Genomic DNA, 18,501 nt, shown 5'->3' with positions numbered 1-18,501 from the left:
TTTAGAGTCCAACCCACTCCATGTTTTTAAGGAAGCCACACATTTGATAGCAATGCTAGATGGGAGTTATTTGCCTACTTGAGGGTGATTCTGAAAGTCTGAGAAGGCCATCTAGTCCTGTTTTTGCTTGGAATTCAGGGGCCTGCAGTTTTCCTAAATGTCAAATGGGAAAGAAAAAGCTACAAGTTCCAGAATCCAAAGGGAGAAAAACAGGACTGTAAGCGCTTCTCACACATGGCCATGGGAAACTTGAGTACTCTGGTATTATTTCCCCTGTGGGTCCTTTCCACTTCTTGAGTTCATCCCCGACCCCAACGCTTTCTGCAAAACCAAATGGTCTAAACCAGACACCCACTTTTAAAAATTCCATCATATGCACATTTGGACCAGGGCATCCTGAATCAATCACTTTCACTGGGATTGGTACTGTGAGCAAATTTCCAAGGAACGTTTAAAAAGCATGGTCGCAATTTGAGGGGTTGCGGGGGGCAATGGTGTTTGTCCCCCCCAACTTTTGTGGCACACCATTTGGTCCCACTCATTTGTCAAGGGCTCCTTTCATTTAGATGTCATGTTCCCCCCCAACAATTTCAGAAAAGTTACTCCACTGTTTAAATGCACGGTTAAATTGCTGCAACATCAATTCATTTGATATTAGGCCCTGTTGCCTCCTATCAGTGGCGTGTCTAGACTCTTTTGGCTGGGGTGGCCCAAGTGTGGCACTGACTTTGTAGAGAAGCAGATGTACATGTCACTCATGGAGCCCACCCCCTCACCTCTGTCATATTGGAAGAGCAGCAAACAAGCACTGTGCATGACACCTGGTATCATCCCAATACCGCATCGAAGATATGAAAGGTGTGATGTGCTCAGACAACCGTACCAAATGCATCCTCGAACTGATGTGATAGAAGGAAGTCTGCAGACACCATTGGACATAGAAGAGCTATAAGTAAAGTCTGACAGGTGTAAAGTGACCTCATGAAGAAAAGACGCGAAGACGCACTGAAACAATATGAGAATATTCAAAGAATAAAGATGTGACTGAAGTAACAAAGTAACTGAATATGCAAATGCAAAGACATCGTATACACGAAGAAGATAAGTGAGAAGAGATGCAGTAGGTGTATATACACAGAAATGCAAGGTAGATGAAGCATATAGAAGCTTACTATACGTAGAAAATATAACACAGGTAAAGCAGACATGTTGAGAAGATGGACGTCGGTTTCGTATAATAGTAAGCTAGAAACTCCAAGGAAAGAGACCAAGGCTGCAGAGCCTACAGGCAGAGCAATACAGATTCATGCAAGAATAAAGAATATTTGTGTGGCCACAGATCAAGGATGCCACAGCAAGAAGCAACTGCAATGTACAAAAGGAGCTGAAACGGATAAGCCATGTACATAAGACATATTTCTCTTAGATTAGGCAAAGGAGTAAACATTTGCAAATGCCAAGTAGTGGACAATTAAAGGTGCAGACAGCATATGCAAGACGGAGCAACCACGTCTCCAGAGGCCAAGGAGAGTAATAGAACCCAGTATAATTGAATCAAATAGCATTAAATAGGAGGATAAAATCAACAAATCATGGTCCCCTTACCTGTGGTGCAAGACCAGAAAACAAGGTCTATTCATAATGCTCCAGACGAAGATAGCAATGTACCTTTACTCCCTATAAAGTCTCCGAGAAGAGAACAGTCAGCAAGGTCAGCTACAAAGAAGAGGCCTTGGTTTAGGGCCTAACTGATGAGGGATGGTAGGCTAATTGGCCAAGTGGGCAGTTGTCTGACGTTGTTTTCCTCATCTGGATTTCATTTTTCTTATGTGCTGCCAACGAGCCAAATGTCCAAGGTTGGAAGACAGTGCCAAGCAATCAGGATTGTCTATGTGATGGTGGATCATACACTGTTGCAGAAGCCAATCCGCTGCTGCTGTTATTCTACTATTATCTGTATTATACGTAGTTAAAGATTGTTTAAGGTGTGCCTACCTGATAAGGGGCAGCCAATAATGTTACTAACACATAAATAAGTTATAAGTATATATGTTTCCTTAACAATCCCTCCGCCCGATAGGTTTTTATTATTTGCCACGTAGGATGACGTCATAGCTGTCGTACATTGAGGTATAAAGCCTTTGTCTAACTAAAATGTATTCGAGAGTGTGTGAGATACGACTTGTTATGCTTGCCAGATTTCCCTACTTTATTGAATTGATAATAAAGTAGTACTTTGCCATATTCTTTGAGTCTGTCTGGTTATTTGGGCCCATAATTAATGTTTATGGTAATCCCGTCCAGCACTTGATACGCTCCAGGTGCTACTGCACATTTTGGCATTGGTGCGGATGGTTTAAGATCCAGACCCTCTGATTCTTGACGTGTTCCACCATCAGCCAGAAGGCTGCAGAGTTTCCTGTTGAGAGTGGGAGAAAAAACACATGTAACCAGAGAAAGCCGGCAGGTGCCCCTTTGAAGAAATTCCTGTCCAGTCCCTGCAGGCACCCCACGGAATGAAGGCAAAGTGGTCAATTGGGGAACAGTCGATACGAAAGGGCTCGAGCTAAACAAACGGATGTAAGTAAAAGCATCGAAAGTGGCAAATAAAAGTGGATGGATCATATTGCATGTGTGTGTATATATATATATATATATACATATATATATATATATATATGGACAAAACAGGATTTTACTAAAGAGAGATACCTTGTTTCTTATTATTGAGGGATTTGAGGGATTCCTGCGACTATTATTTGAGGGATTCCTGCGACTAAGCCAAAGAAAGATGCGCAGCACACTCCAAAAGGGAGTAAAATAGAGATGAGATACTTTGACTAGAGACAGTACGGAAGACGTTTGTGGAAAGTGTGTGCACATTTTAGTTTGGAGTTGTATAATTATTAGTGTAAAAGGTTGACGTGTTTTGTATTAGTTGTAATAATATAGGTTATACGTTAAAACTATTGAGTGATAGTAATACATTCAATTGATTTTTAGACCCTAAAAAACAAGCAATTGGCGCCAATCATAGAAGGGTAGTAGTTGAACAAATTGAGTGAAATAAGATTTTTAGGTTGTCAATAAAAACGCGAGATATTAAGAATTGGTAGAACTATAAACGTATAAGCAAAAATAATATTATTGTGTAGGCTTGAAAATTGTTTGGCAAACTGTTTTTTGGAAATGGGCGGCAATTGATGGTGCTTACCCAAATTGATTGCTGTTGTGTCAATCAAAATAATGACAGAATGTTAAAGAACGGGTAAGTATTGACAGTTAAAAATGACTTGTCATTATGGGGGACACTTACCTTTTACATTTGTGCAAAACATTACCGAGATACACACCCAAGATTAGGAAATACCATGCTGAGTGGGTAAAAGGCACAACAGACAAAATGTTCATGCCTTGGCCTCAAGAAGGTTCACTATTGAGAACAGTATTGCAACACATGACAAAACACTTGCATGCTGCCTACTCAGGGAAAAAGTTACAGAAAAGGTTAGTTGTTTTAGAGCTATGGAAAATGTATCAAAGCGTGAAGACCTGTCCAGGAGGGAGTGCATGTTTAATCAGCGTAAGGTGGAGGACGTCACGCCCACGGCTTCTCTTTCTCCTCCTAAGAATGATAGTATAACTGAAGACAAACAGGAAATGTATCCTTTAAAGGAGGTAAAAGCAGCGGTGGAGTATGTTAATCCAACATACGCGCCCCCCGCTTATAGTAGTGAAGACAATATAGAAGAAAGCAAGGGTAAACAATGCAAATATATGTCTACATGCGATGAACATAAAGAGCGTGATGAAAGAAGGAATAGGCAGATAGAGATAGAAGAAGTAGCTAAGAGACAAAAACGAGAGAAAGACAGAGCTTGCAGAGTGACAATAGTACAGAATGAGTGGATGGGAGGACAGATATTCCTCAAATTGGATGGAAAGGGTATTGATGTCAAAGAAAGAGAGGAACGGGAAAAGAAGGAAAAGGAACAAGAAAGGACATATAAAGAGAAAAGGAGAGGAAGAGGAAAGAAGAACGAAGAAGATATGAAGAACAGAAAAAAGAGAGAGCGAAAGGAAGAGAAGAAACGTGAAGAAATAGAAGCATTTAGATTGAAAGACCATAGGTTGGAATGGCAGTGAGAGGAAGAAGAGAAACAGGACATGAGAAGAAGGGAAGAAGAAATTAGAAGGAGTAGGGGAGAAAGGAATGACGAAATAGATCCCATTGTTAATAGATATATAATACCAACTGAAGCACGAGAACGATGGGAAGAAGAGAGAGAGTCACAACAGCTCCTCAGGGAGCTGCAAGGGATACCGAGAATACACACATCGGCTGATGAGCATGAGGCAGAAGGCATAGGGAGAAGGATTGGGGATCTATATAGGCAAATGAGAGAGAAAAATGTTTGCGTGACCAGAAGGAGCATCGCAGGATTTCCACCGAAAGAAACAAGAGATAGATTAGATGACGTATTAATGGACAATCCTAGAACGTTTTCCTTAAGTAGACTAGAGCTTGATGACAAGGAAAGGGATAACAGTCGTACCAGTTGGGGTATAATTTTGTCAGATGAAGAAAGGAATGAAAATGACAGAGCGTGATGAGAAGGTGCATGCATGATTTAGGAAGATGGGTAAAGTGGTCCCACTTCGAAGACCCAAAGGAAAAAACACCAGAACCTACACCATATTCTGAACAACCACAAGCATGGTCGTGCAGTGCGGGGGATATAGCCCTTCCTTATGTAAGTAGATTAAGGTTATTACCAATATGAAGAAGAACAGGTGAAACTAGCCCCACCTGGAAGACAAGGAGTGTAGGTGGTTATGATTGTGGACCAGGATTTATGCAATTCCCACTAGTAGAGAAAGGGGGACGACAACCACAATGCATACAGTGGCCACAATGGATGAAGAACATTTGAAATGTAAATTACCTAGTTTGACTGCAGGCGTGGGAAAATGGATTTATGAGCTCGAAAGAATGACAACGGGAACGACATTAGTAGTGGGTGACGTAAAAGGCCTACTTGCAGCCATCCTAGGGGAGAGAGCTGATAACATTTGGAGACGAGCAGGACATACGAATGTGACAGCACAAAACAGGACACACCACATAGCGTCATCTAATAATTGTAGAGCAGATATATGGAGGGCGTTAAAAGTACAATATCCTGACATATCAGGTATGGGTGCAATTATGACAAGGAAAATGGGAGAGGACGAAGATCCTGTTGCTTTTATTCAGGAGATTCAACAATGTTGGTGTCTTAAGACGAGGGAACCATGGGATAAAACAGTACAATTATTTTATCATATTCTATGTCGGGGACTGCCCGAGCCAGTGCAACAGCAAATGAAGAAACACGTAGGGATGGAAGCAAAGCCAGAAATACAGTTGACTATCATACGTCATTGTCGATTGTTACAAGAAAAGAATAAGAAAAAAGCTGAGAATAGAAAACTAAAGGAAGCAAAGTTAGTTCCGAAAAAATTGTCAAAACGTTCTATAGAAGGAGAAGTATTGATGAGTGTTGAAGGCGTGGCCACACAAGAATTACAGCCAGTGCAGCCAAACAATGCAGGGTACCCTATAGATCAAGGTGAGTAAAATATTTGGCCACGAGGTAGAGGGAATGGACCTAGAGGATGAGGTGGATTTCGAAACCCTCAAGGGGGAGGAGGATTTAATGGGGGACAACTGCAGTAGCTAGAACTGTGGGCAACCAGGACGTATAGCATGCATGTATAGAAGTAGAGGGGCATGAAGCAGAACTGGCAAGCTCCAAGAGGCAGATGGGCTATTCTCCACAGTTTAATGCAGAACCACAGGAGTATTATGCGCAAGATCACATGCAGTATCAGACACGCATGCTGCAACCACAGCAAACGCAGCAGATCCCGCTGCAAACACAATCGCCAAAAGGGCAACCACAGCAAACGCCTATGCCAACACATGTACAGAGACAACAAAAACAGTATGCTCTGAAGCAAAAAGCAACAGTGCCACAATGGAAGGCGAATGCAGAAACCGCACAAGTACCCACACCCAGGATGGGGAGTGTGACAGTAGTGGGAGGAAATCCTTTTACAGGTATAGGGATACATTTATATCCACAATAGGAGAGCCCACAGAGCGACTTGATGTGTTTAGTACTATCTGTGACACCAGACCCACAAGAGGAACCAATGGTTAGGGTAACCATAGGAGACAAGGCATTTTCATTCCTTTTAGACATGGGAGCGACTTGTTCCTGTGTTCGAGAGGAAAAGTACCCAACGTGTGGGATTGACGTGAATGCGCGTGGAGTCTCTGGGGCTACGAGTTTGGTTACTTTTACTGACGAATTACCACTTTCTATGGGAGAACATGACATGTTTATGCCATTATTGTATTCGCGGCAGACACCAGTTAACATATTAGGACTTGACTTGATGACAAATCTTAACATGATGATATCTTTCACTGACAAAGAGATAGTGTGTTCCACTCCAGGCATACACTAAATAAATGTAAGAGAATTAATATTAGAATGTACAGGCCAAAAGGCATTACAAGGGGTTCCTTTAGACCCAGAAGTATTTTTGTATGGAGTAAACTTTTTGTTGACATGGCTTCATAGACTAGTATGTAAATTGTTGAGAACACCAGATGAATTTTTGTTTAGGATAGAAATGTCTATGGATGACGAGGAAGGATAGGTTATTCCCTTAGAACTAGAAGCAGCAGTGGTAAAGAGGAAAGGGTGGTTGTTCATGGGACAGATGATGAGGGAAGAGGATGAAGAGCAATAATAGCTCTTGGTGGAGGATACCGACTGACAAATCTGACAGATAAAGAATTGTTTAAAGATGATTATTCAGATGATGAATTCGTATTTTTTATTAGTCTCACTTATTGGATTAAAGTTAAGAATAGGGAGATACCACAAAGAATGGCATTGGTGAAAAATAAACTGTAATTTTTCCAGGAAGATTTAGAAAAGGTGTCAAACATCTTATAGACAAGCAGTCCATATGGCATGGGTCTATTGAGTGGAGCAGTTCAAATAAAACTTAAACCAGGTGCAATGTTGCAGTAAGCAAAACAGTATCCAATGTCCTGAGAAGTAGATGAAAGCATATTTGTGACTATTTCCACTTTAACACATCAGGGAATATTGGTGCCATCAGAATCCCCATGTAACACGGCTGTGTACCCAGTGAAGAAAGCAACAGGGGGATCATGGAAGTTTATTCAGGATCTACGCCCTTTAAAGAATATTGTTGAAGCAGTGTTTGCGCTGGTTCTGAATCCAGCTACAATATTGTGCAATATTCCAGCTAAAGCCAAATATTTGACAGTCATAAGGCCACATTACGAGTCTGGAGGTAGCCATGGCCTTAATAAGGGCATGGCTACCTCTAAACTCGGTCCGGGTCTTGGTCCCGCAAAAGGGGACTTACTGGGCCATTCCAACCTTGGAGGGCCCAGTAAATACCTTTATTGGGACCCACACCATCCCCATTCCCATTTGAGCCCCCATAGGCTCAATGGGAATGGGGAGGATGCTAACAACGGGCCCATTAATGATGGGCCTGTTGTTAGCATCCTGGTCTGTTAGCGGTAGGGCTGTACCGAATAGCATATTTAGTATTCGGCCGGATACCGAATAGTTGGTCAACTATTCGGCCGGAGCCGAATAGTTTTTTTTTTTTTAGGCAAACATATTCTAGGGCATAAAAAATCAGCATTTCAATGAATAAACTAAGGAGGCATTCTATTGCATGGGTACATATTTATTAATTGGACACATCTCTGTAAGCTTATGAGAAAAGACAAAGAAAAAATACAAAAGTTACGGGAAAAGCCCTCACTCTTAGTAAGAGTAACCTGTAAGGGGAAGGTTGTATTTTAGGAAAACAAGCCTTTCAACATTTTCAGTTAAGAGGCTGCTTCTGTGTTCCGAATAAATATCTCCAGCTGAACTGAACACTCTCTCGCTGTCCACACTGGTAGGAGGAGGTGCCAAGTACACACGCGCAACTTTTGCCAACCCTGGAAATCGAACACTGTTCATGTCCCACCACTCCAGCGGGTTTGCAGTTTTAGGGAGCAGCGGCTCTCTCAAAAAGACAGTGAGCTCAGTGTCCAGGGAACTTATGGACTGACTCACACCAGCCGTGGACTGCTCAACAACACTGTCCCAGAATGCCCATATGCCACATGGTAGAACGCTCTTCTTGGGTGGTGGCTCATCCTCTTGTGGGTCTGGGTCTGCAGGTTGCCCCTCAGGAGGGGAGGACTGCTCGCAGAGGGCTAAGGCAGTAGAGTGCATAGAACATTTCACATTGTTGGCCACAACATCATTGCTGAAAAATGTTAATTTGAACCGCGGATCGATGCCTGTTGCCACACAGTAGATAGATATAGCCTCAATGTCTTTGAATCTTGCCTCTACAGCCTTCAATAACTCTGCTTTCACTAGCTTCACACCAGTGTCCCTAACCTCGCCAGAGCTCAGGTAGGCCCTTAAAGCTTTCACAGCAGGAACAACCAAGGAGATGCTTGATGCATGAGAGCAAATCTCCTTTGTGAGCTCTGCAAAGGGTGCCAACAAAGATAAAACATTTTCTGCCAAAAGCCACTGGCAGGCAGAAAGATTTGACACTTTATCGTCCTCCGCACAGTACAAACTTACTGGCCGCCTCTGCCCCACCAGTCGCCCCAGCATCAAAAAGGACGAGTTCCACCGTGTAGATACATCTTGAATCAATTGCAATTCAGGCAGCCCTAGATCTTTTTGCAGTGCGTGCAGGTGGGACGTGGCCGAACTAGAATGTTTGAAGTGGCCTACAAGTTTCCTTGCATGTGCCATCATGTCTGACACAGATCTTTGCACAAAAAGGCCATCATGGATGCAAAGCTGTAGGGTGTGAGCAAAACACCCCACACTAGCTAGGTCTGCTTCTCTGAAGGCCTTGCACATGTTAGCGGCATTATCCCGAAGAATGACGTGCACTTTGGAATGGCTAATTTGCCACCTTTCTAGCATTTCTTGAAATGCTAATCCTATTTTGGCACCAGTATGGCTTCCACCAAAAGCCTCGCACTGCAACAAAACTCCATGCCTTTTCATGTTGCTGGCCAGCCAATGCCCTGTTAAGCTCATAAAAGATTTCACAGTGTTATCAGATGTCCAAATGTCCACAGTAAATGCAATTTTCTCAGCCCTCTGAACCTCTGAAGCAATAAACTGGCTCACTTTCTCATACAGGTCGGGGATGATGCGCGTTGAAAAATATTACGTGATGGAACCTTGTACCTAGGCTCCAATTTATGGAGTAAACGCACAAAACCGACATCCTCAACAACAGAAAATGGTTGCAAGTCTAGCGCTATCATTTCGCCAATACTGCGATGCACTGCATGTGCGGAAGGGCTGTCCAGAGGCCATGCTTGTTTTTTGTCCAGACAATCTTTAATGGACAGCTGTGACAATGCCCTCTTGCACTTTGCGGGAGACACATTGCTATTGATTCTCCCAACAACTGCCTCTTTTTTCCTTTCATATTGGACATATTCATTGTGATGTTTGGACCGCAGATGGTTGGTCAGTGCTGATGTGCTGCACTGTCTCGAGTTTGCAGATCCACGAGACAAAACTGCAAGGCACTCAGAACACACTGCCTTGGAGTTATCGTCCATTTTTTCACCAGGATTGTGGGCACTAAGCAGGCATCTGCATCAAGGTGGTGTAAGTCCGTCTCAGGGGTGAGCTTCCTTGGTACGTGCTGTGTCTTTTCTGGGCTGTGGTATAACTAAAGTAAAGAAAAGGATGATGTTACTGCTAGACAAGTGTTGCAGGATTAAGAAAATGCACAATTATTCTACTCTTCACATTTTGTCACAAGTCTACAAGAACAAATACATGGCCCAGGACAACTGGATCATAAGATCAAGAAACTATGGCCTAAAAGGAACAAACTATGAGACTCTTTGGGACGCAGAAGTCCCATCACAGCCAGTGGGACTGAGATCCACTCAAAATATTTCAGACACAGAACTCTATGGAGGGCAAGGCTAAAAGCAACCCTGGGGGCTGCTCCAGCAGGGACATCATGGCACAATGGAGGGGGTGGGGGAACATGGGAGAACATTGCGGGACAACAGTGGGGGTGGGCGGGAACATGGGAGATCATCATGGGACAATTGAGGGGTGGGGGTAAATGGGAGTGCATTGCGGGACAAATGTGGGGGTGGGGGAACATGGGAGAACATTGCGGGACAACAGTGGGGGTGGGGGTAAATGGCAGAACATTGCAGGACAACAGTGGGGGTGGGCGGGAACATGGGAGATCATCATGGGACAATTGAGGGGTGGGGGTAAATGGGAGTGCATTGCGGGACAAATGTGGGGGTGGGGGAACATGGGAGAACATTGCGGGACAACAGTGGGGGTGGGGGTAAATGGCATAACATTGCAGGACAACAATGGGGGTGGGCGGGAACATGGGAGATCATCATGGGACAATTGAGGGGTGGGGGTAAATGGGAGTGCATTGCGGGACAAATGTGGGGGTGGGGGAACATGGGAGAACATTGCGGGACAACAGTGGGGGTGGGGGTAAATGGCAGAACATTGCAGGACAACAGTGGGGGTGGGCGGGAACATGGGAGATCATCATGGGACAATTCAGGGGTGGGGGTAAATGGGAGTGCATTGCGGGACAAATGTGGGGGTGGGGGACCATGGGAGAACATTGCGGGACAACAGTGGGGGTGGGGGTAAATGGCAGAACATTGCAGGACAACAGTGGGGGTGGGCGGGAACATGGGAGATCATGTGACAATTGAGGGGTGGGGGTCAATGGGAGTACATTGCTGGACAACTGTGGGGGTGGGGGGAGCATGGGGGACACATTAGAAATGGAGGCCACCGGGGTCGGCAAAGTGCCCCGGCGGCCTCATGAGTCTGGGGGGGCCGCTCCTGTAGGAGCGGCCCCCCAATGCAAAACAAATGTCGGGCCACCGGCTTTGGCCCAGTGGCCCGACAAACACAACATTATTGCGGTGAGGCCGCGGGGGTTCCCTGTGGCCCCGCGGCCTCACCGTGCTCAAGGGGTGAGGGGGGGCACATTTCACAGCGAGGCCGCCGGGGTCGGCAAAGTGCCCCGGCGGCCTCATGAGTCTGGAGGGGCCGCTCCTGTAGGAGCGGCCCCCAATGCAAAATAAACGTCGGGCCACCGGCTTTGCACCGGTGGCCCGACAAACACAACATTATTGCGGTGAGGCCGCGGGGGTTCCCTGTGGCCCCGCGGCCTCACCGTGCTCAAGGGGTGAGGGGGGGCACATTTCACAGCGAGGCCGCCGGGGTCGGCAAAGTGCCCCGGCGGCCTCATGAGTCTGGAGGGGCCGCTCCTGTAGGAGCGGCCCCCCAATGCAAAATAAACGTCGGGCCACCGGCTTTGCACCGATGGCCCGACCAGCATACATGCAATTACTGCGGTGAGACCGCGGGGGTGCAGGGCACCCCCGCGGCCTCACCGTGGTGAGGGGGATGGGGGGCACATTCGAAATCGAGGCCGCCGGGGTCGGCAAAGTGCCCCGGCGGCCTCATGAGTCTGGGGGGGCCGCTCCTGTAGGAGCGGCCCCCCAATGCAAAACAAATGTCGGGCCACCGGCTTTGGCCCGGTGGCCCGACAAACACAACATTATTGCGGTGAGGCCGCGGGGGTTCCCTGTGGCCCCGCGGCCTCACCGTGCTCAAGGGGCGAGGGGGGGCACATTTCACAGCGAGGCCGCCGGGGTCGGCAAAGTGCCCCGGCGGCCTCATGAGTCTGGAGGGGCCGCTCCTGTAGGAGCGGCCCCCCAATGCAAAATAAACGTCGGGCCACCGGCTTTGCACCGGTGGCCCGACCAGCATACATGCAATTACTGCGGTGAGACCACGGGGGTGCAGGGCACCCCCGCGGCCTCACCGTGGTGAGGGGGATGGGGGGCACATTCGAAATCGAGGCCGCCGGGGTCGGCAAAGTGCCCCGGCGGCCTCATGAGTCTGGGGGGGCCGCTCCTGTAGGAGCGGCCCCCCAATGCAAAACAAATGTCGGGCCACCGGCTTTGCACCGGTGGCCCGACCAGCATACATGCAATTACTGCGGTGAGACCGTGGGGGTGCAGGCCACCCCCGCGGCCTCACCGTGATGAGGGGATATGGCGGGGGGGGGGGGTCACTTACCTGGTGATTTCTCTGGGTCCGGGTGCTGGCATCTGCTGGAGCCCGTCCGTTGGCATAGGAAGCGAGGGAAGGGAAGAACTGTTCCCTTCCCTCGCTTCCTATTTCAACACGTTAGGCTGGTTCCTCTGTGGTCAGACTGCAGAAGCCAATAGGCAAACAGCTTGTTTGGCTTCTGCAGCCTGAACACTGTCAAACTTTCTATGATTGGCTGTCATCTCCCAAACAGGGAGAGGGCAGCTAATCATAGAAAGTGGACTTCGGCTTCGAGTCCCTAAACAGAAACTATTCTGCCGAAGCCGGATAGCTGTATTTCAGCCGAACTTCGGCAGAATAGGGACTCGAAGCCGAAGTTCGGTACAGCCCTAGTTAGCGGGTCCCGCTAAGGATGCCTGGTCTCACCAGACATCCTCAGCGGGACCCGCTGCAGACATCGTAACAGTGCTGGTCCCTTACCGGCACCGTTCATTCCATGGCCGCCTTCCTCATAATGAGGCCCATAGACTTAAAAAATGCTTTCTTTTCAATTACCCTTCATGAAGACTCACAAGATTTGACCATATTTTCGTATAGAAACCAGTGCTGGAAACATACAAGATTACCTCAAGGGTACTGTGAGTCCCCATCGATCTTTAATAGGGTTCTTCAGATTGACCTAGGTAAAGTAAAACTTGAGAGCACTATAATTCAGTACGTAGATGAGAGTGCAGTGAGACAGAAGAAAGATGCAGGTAATGTTCAGTTCAACTAATAATAGTACTAGCAGAGAAAGGATACAAGGTAGACAAAGAGAAATACAGTATTGCCTGGAAGAGATCCTGTACATATGACAGTTAATCTCTCAAGAAGGGAGAAAAGTGACACCTGAGAGAGCAGAAACAATCATGAAAACTCTGGCACTTGAGACAGAGAGGGAAATGCAACCATTTTAGGTCTATGTAATTATTGCAGGGTGTGGGTTTTTGACTACAGTACATATATTCAACCACTTTTAAAAAGGTTTTAATATATTATCCATTGTACAGTTAATTGAGCTGCAAGGTCGAGCTTCACAGGAAGAGCAGGGTGTATGGAAGAGACGGGGTGTTCTTTACCCCTCACTGATTCTCCATTAGACAGGATAGCACTGGGAAAACAGTTATGCCTCTAGCATTATTGAAAGTTGTACTAGATCAGTTTCACTATACTGTGCATACAACCAGAGAGAATCTTGCTGCCTTGATTGCAGAAGACTGGTTTCCACCAAATATATCACAACAAGTTGCACAATTTATTGTGAACAGAATTGTTTTCCAGAGGTTCACAGAAGGACATACGTTGCAAACAGTGAGCGGAGCAATCCCCAGCATCTACATATAGATTATGTGGATATGTTGCAAGTATGCAGTGGTTATAGATACATGTTAGTGGTAGTATGCCCCTTTTCCAGATGGATTGAGGCAGGTCCATGTATGCACCCCGATGCCACATGTGCTGCCAAATTTCTCGTATGTGAGGTGTTTCCTAAATGGGGTGTGTGTGAAGTCCTGTGGTCTGATAATGGGCCGCATTTTGTAAATTAATTGTTCGAACAGATAACTTGAGTTTTAAGCCTAATAGAAGAGTTTTCATCTGCCTATCACCCACAGGTGAATGGTATTCGTGAGAGATTAAACAGACTCCTTACGGAAAGGGTAGCCAAGATAAAAACAACATTGAAGAAGGGATGGCTACATTGCCTACCCCTTGCATTGTTCGCACTGAGGAAAGAACCTGGCTCGTGACTCCTCATGAGTTGGTGACTGGATGCTGCATGAGAGTCCCTTGCTCCTCTCACTCAAATACAAAACTGATGCCCATTGTGTAGCAAAAACATTAGGGATGAGATGCATGATTATTTAACAAATACGACTGCTAGTGTTTCTTTTATTTCTCAACAGATCAAAAATCGGAGGGAAGTGTCGAAGAAGATTAATGAAGACAGCCAAACAGGTGATCCCATTGACATACTAAAGCAACCTAATATGTACCCAGAAGACCAAGTGCTTGCTTAAAGTTTTGTACGCACTTGGAATGAACCCCGTTTGGAAGCAACGCACCTAGTAGAGGGTGTCACTCCTACTGCTTTAAAAATCAAAGAACAAAGATCTTGACTGTACCTTAATGACATAAAGCTTTACAAATGAGAGACCCTCACCCCTCCTTCAACCGCTGACAGTGAAACAAGAGAAGAAGTTCAGCGCATGCAGACTAAGGGGGTAATTCATAGAATTCAGCGCGCAAGTGGCGCACGCGGCTGGCGCACAGTGTGCGCGTGCAGCAGTCTGCGCAAGCCGCGTGCCCCAAAATCCATTTCCGCGCACAGCGTATTCATGGATTTTAACATCCAAAACCAGCCATGGCGCAGAGTGGTGCAGCGACCCTGCAGCAGTGCCAGTTACGCCCCCAAGACCTCGAGTGTGCCATGAACAGTGCACAAATCCCGTACATGCTGCACAGGCCAGTGAACCAGCATACAGCCCCCCAACCATGAAAAAGTCCGTAAAAATCCCTGCGCACCCCTCCGAATACACGTACCACGCTGCGTGGGAAGTATTACATGCGATTGGCCCTGTGCGAGTGGGGTACGTGTATTTCTGGGGTGCGCGGGAAGTTTCACACACGATTGGCCCTGTGCGAACGGGGTATGTGTATTTCTGGGGTGCGCAGGAAGTTTCACGCGTGATTTGCTCTGTGCGAGCGGGGTACGTGTATTTCCGGGGTGCGCGGGAAGCTTCACACGCGTTTGGCCCTGTGCAAGCGGGGTATGTGTATTTCTGGGGTGTGCGGGAAGTTTCACACGCGATTGGCCCTCTGCGAGCGGGGTACATGTATTTCGGGGGTGCGTGGGAAGTTTCACACGCGATTGGGCCTGTGCGAGCAGGGTACGTGTATTTCTGGGGTGACCGGGATGTTTCACACGTGATTGGCCCTGTGCGAGCGGGGTATGTGTATTTCGGGGGTGCACGGGAAGTTTCACATGCGATTGGCCCTCTGCGAGCGGGGTACGTGTATTTCTGGGGTGCGCAGGAAGTTTCACACGCGATTGGCCCTGTGCATGGCAAACAATACACTGAATAGCGAGGAAACATATATCAAGGGGCTTACCAAGGGTCTGGGGACGGGAAGAGCAAAGATGAGAATGGAGGTGTTCCGTGTGGCTGCAGAGTGTAGCAAGCGGTAGCGGGTAGGCGTAGATTGCTGTAGAAATAGGCACTGCAAGACCTGTATGGAAAGGGTACTCCAAAAAGGTAACAGAGGAGGAAATCCGAAAACCGTCCGTTAAGTGTTCCAAGGTCAAAAGCCAGCCAAGTTCGTCGAAACCAGGGGCAATCCAAGGGAATCCAAAAACAGAGTTCAAAGGTCCTGAAACAGCATAGCAAAACAGTATCCAAGGGCTTGACAGAGGAATCCAAGAAGAACAGTCCGTAGTCCAGAATCAAGATGTGGAGGCAGGAAGACGCCGAACAGTGCCTGATTGGGTCAGCTGTGAAGCACTGAATGAGCGTTCCCTCTCCGGTTTTGAAGGGGCCTAGGAGTGTCACATGACCCCATCACGTGACCAATGATGTAGTATGTTTCCTTGTCACATGACCCAAGTTTTCAAAACGCTGCCGGGTCTTCCTGGGGGCGTGATGAAGCAAAGAAAAAAGCCGGCGTCTCCGTCGACTGTCTCCAAGACGCCAGGGCAGCTGCCAACGTTGCAATGGGTGAGTATGACCATAGCGCGTTAGATGCCCTCGTGTGCGCCACTGCCGTGCTGCTTGAGGGAGTGAGGACATGAGGTCAGAAGGGGAAGGCAGATCAGGACCTGAGATGGAGGGCTTAGTGGCTGCACGGGTATTTGTGTCCGTAAGGTGACTAGTGGATGGTGTAACAGAGCCCCCCCTCAAAGGCCCACGACCCTGTGGGCAAGCAGGAAAATCCCGATGAAACTGGGCCACCAAACGAGGGGCATGCACATCCCGGGCAGGAACCCAAGAGTGCTCCTCAGGACCGTAACCCAACCAATCCACGAGGTACTGGAGCTGCCCCCTGAAGAGACGAGAGCCCAGAATACACCCAACCTCATAAACATCAGGGTCATCCAGTGACACAGGGGCAGGGCGAGAGACCAGGCGCGTAGGACCAGGGCATGGTTTCAGGAGGGAAGTATGAAAAACTGGATGGACCTTCCAGGTTAAAGGAAGGGATAGGCGATAAGCCACAGGACTCAGGACACCAGACACCCGAAAAGGTCCAACAAACTTGGGAAGCAATTTGCGACAGCCAGGTAAATGTAGATAGCGGGACGACAGCCAAACTCGGTCCCCCACACGGTAAACAGGAGCAGCAACCCGTTTCTTATGGGCTGAAGCTTTCATTGCCAACTGAGTTTCCTGCAGATGGGCAAGAGTCTGGGCATGAACCATGGCCAAGTCGCGAACACAAGATGAGGCAGCAGGAGCACAAGAGGATACATAATCGGGAATGGGCAATGTACGGGGGTGTTGGCCATAAAGGGAGTAGAACAGAGAAAAGCCGGTAGAAGAGTGCAAGGAGTTGTTATGGGCGAATTCAGCGAGATGTAGCAGGTGTACCCATGATTTCTGATGTAGTGAAAGACAGCGTAAATATTGTTCCATGGCCTGATTTACCCTTTCTGTCTGGCCGTCGGTTTCCGGAGGTTAAGCAGAGGAAAATCGGGCATCAATACCCAATAATTTAGTGAGCGCACACCAGAAACGGGATGTGAATTGTGAACCTCTGTCAGAAACCAAGACCGTAGGGAACCCAAACAAACAAAAAATGGACTTGAAAAACAGGTTTGCCAATGTAGGTGCAGAAGGTATACCAGAATAAGGAATAAAACGAGCCATCTTTGTGTAGGCGTCCACTACAACCCAAACTGTATCATAACCCTGTGAATGAGGGAGATCAGTCACAAAATCCATTGTAAGAGTATGCCAGGGTCTGGGGGGAATCGGCAAGGGCTGTAAAAGACCCAAGGGGCGGCCCCTACGGGACTTACACTGGGCACACACTAAGCAGGTGTTGACATAATTCTCAACGTCACGCTGCATCGAAGGCCACCAGCACCAGCGTTTAAGTAGATCCAGAGTACGCTGTTGTCCTGGTTGGCCATGGATGGCAGCATCATGAGACCATTTCATAGCTAGATTTCGAGTGTCACTAGAGGGTAGGAACAACCTGTTGTGAACAAAAGGTAGACCATCGTGATAAACGGGATCCCATTCTGCTAACTGTTGTGGATGTTGGGAAACCCATGTGCGTATGGCTGACAACAGAGGAGGCGAAGGAGTGCATATGCATACTACATGCCAGTGGTCAAGCACCGTTTCTGGGAAGACCGGAAGCAACACCTCTCCATGAGAGCGGGATAGAGCGTCTGCTTTACCATGAGACAGACCAGGACGGTGTTTCACAACAAAGTCATAGGCTGCGAAGAATAAGTGCCAATGGACCTGACGACTGTTGACGCATTTGAGGGATGCGAAATCCTGCAAATTCCTATGATCAGTGAAAACTGTGACTTGGTGTTTGGCCCCCATCAAATGGTGCCTCCATACCTGAAATGCGTCTTTAATCGCCAGGAGTTCCTTTTTGGTAACTGTATAATGGGACTCAGTAGATGTAAACTTGCGTGAATGGTACGCTACAGGGTGTAAATGACCAGAGGTTGGGCAGGGTTGTGACAATACCGCTCCCAAAGCAAAGGATGATGCGTCTGCCTCGACAACGAATGGCAACTCCGGATCCGGGTGTTGTAGGACCGGAGCGGAGGTAAACGCAGATTTCAAGGACTCAAAAGCGGCTTGATGTTCGGGGGTCCAGATAAATGGGGCACGTGGAGTGGTCAATTTAGTTAACAGTGCCACTCTAGTAGAAAAACCAGGGATGAACCGCCTATAAAAATTGGCAAAGCCCAGGAAAGACTGTAAAGACTTCAAGTTTACCGGGACCGGCCTTTCCAAAACGGCTCATACTTTAGACTGATTCATAGTCAACCCACCCGGTGAAATGTGGAAACCCAGAAATTCTACTTCTTTGGTATGAAACTGGCACTTCTCAGGCTTGGCAAATAGCGCATTCTTGCGCAAACGGGATAGGACTTCTTGGACGTGAAGGATGTGTTTGTCTAAAGAGGTGGAAAAGGTCAGAATGTCATCCAAATAGACCACTACATGATTGTCCAGAATGTCCCCAAAAAGCTCATTCATAAACCGCAGGAAGGTGGCAGGGGCGTTGCACAAACCAA

At 47.3% G+C, this 18,501-nt stretch overlaps 1 protein-coding gene across 1 annotated transcript in view; it reads right to left on the bottom strand.

Annotated features, from left to right (window-relative positions):
• The window catches only part of F12 (coagulation factor XII), a 379,673-nt gene that overhangs the window by 47,966 nt on the left and 313,206 nt on the right, over nucleotides 1-18,501 (bottom strand). The window lies entirely within an intron of this gene.

This window comes from Ambystoma mexicanum, chromosome 3p, assembly GCF_040938575.1.
Source record: "Ambystoma mexicanum isolate Mex_15411 chromosome 3p, UKY_AmexF1_1, whole genome shotgun sequence".
Taxonomy (NCBI): Eukaryota; Metazoa; Chordata; class Amphibia; order Caudata; family Ambystomatidae; genus Ambystoma; species Ambystoma mexicanum.
Note: the sequence above shows the minus strand (reverse complement) of the source record. Positions and strands in the feature narration are given on the sequence as shown.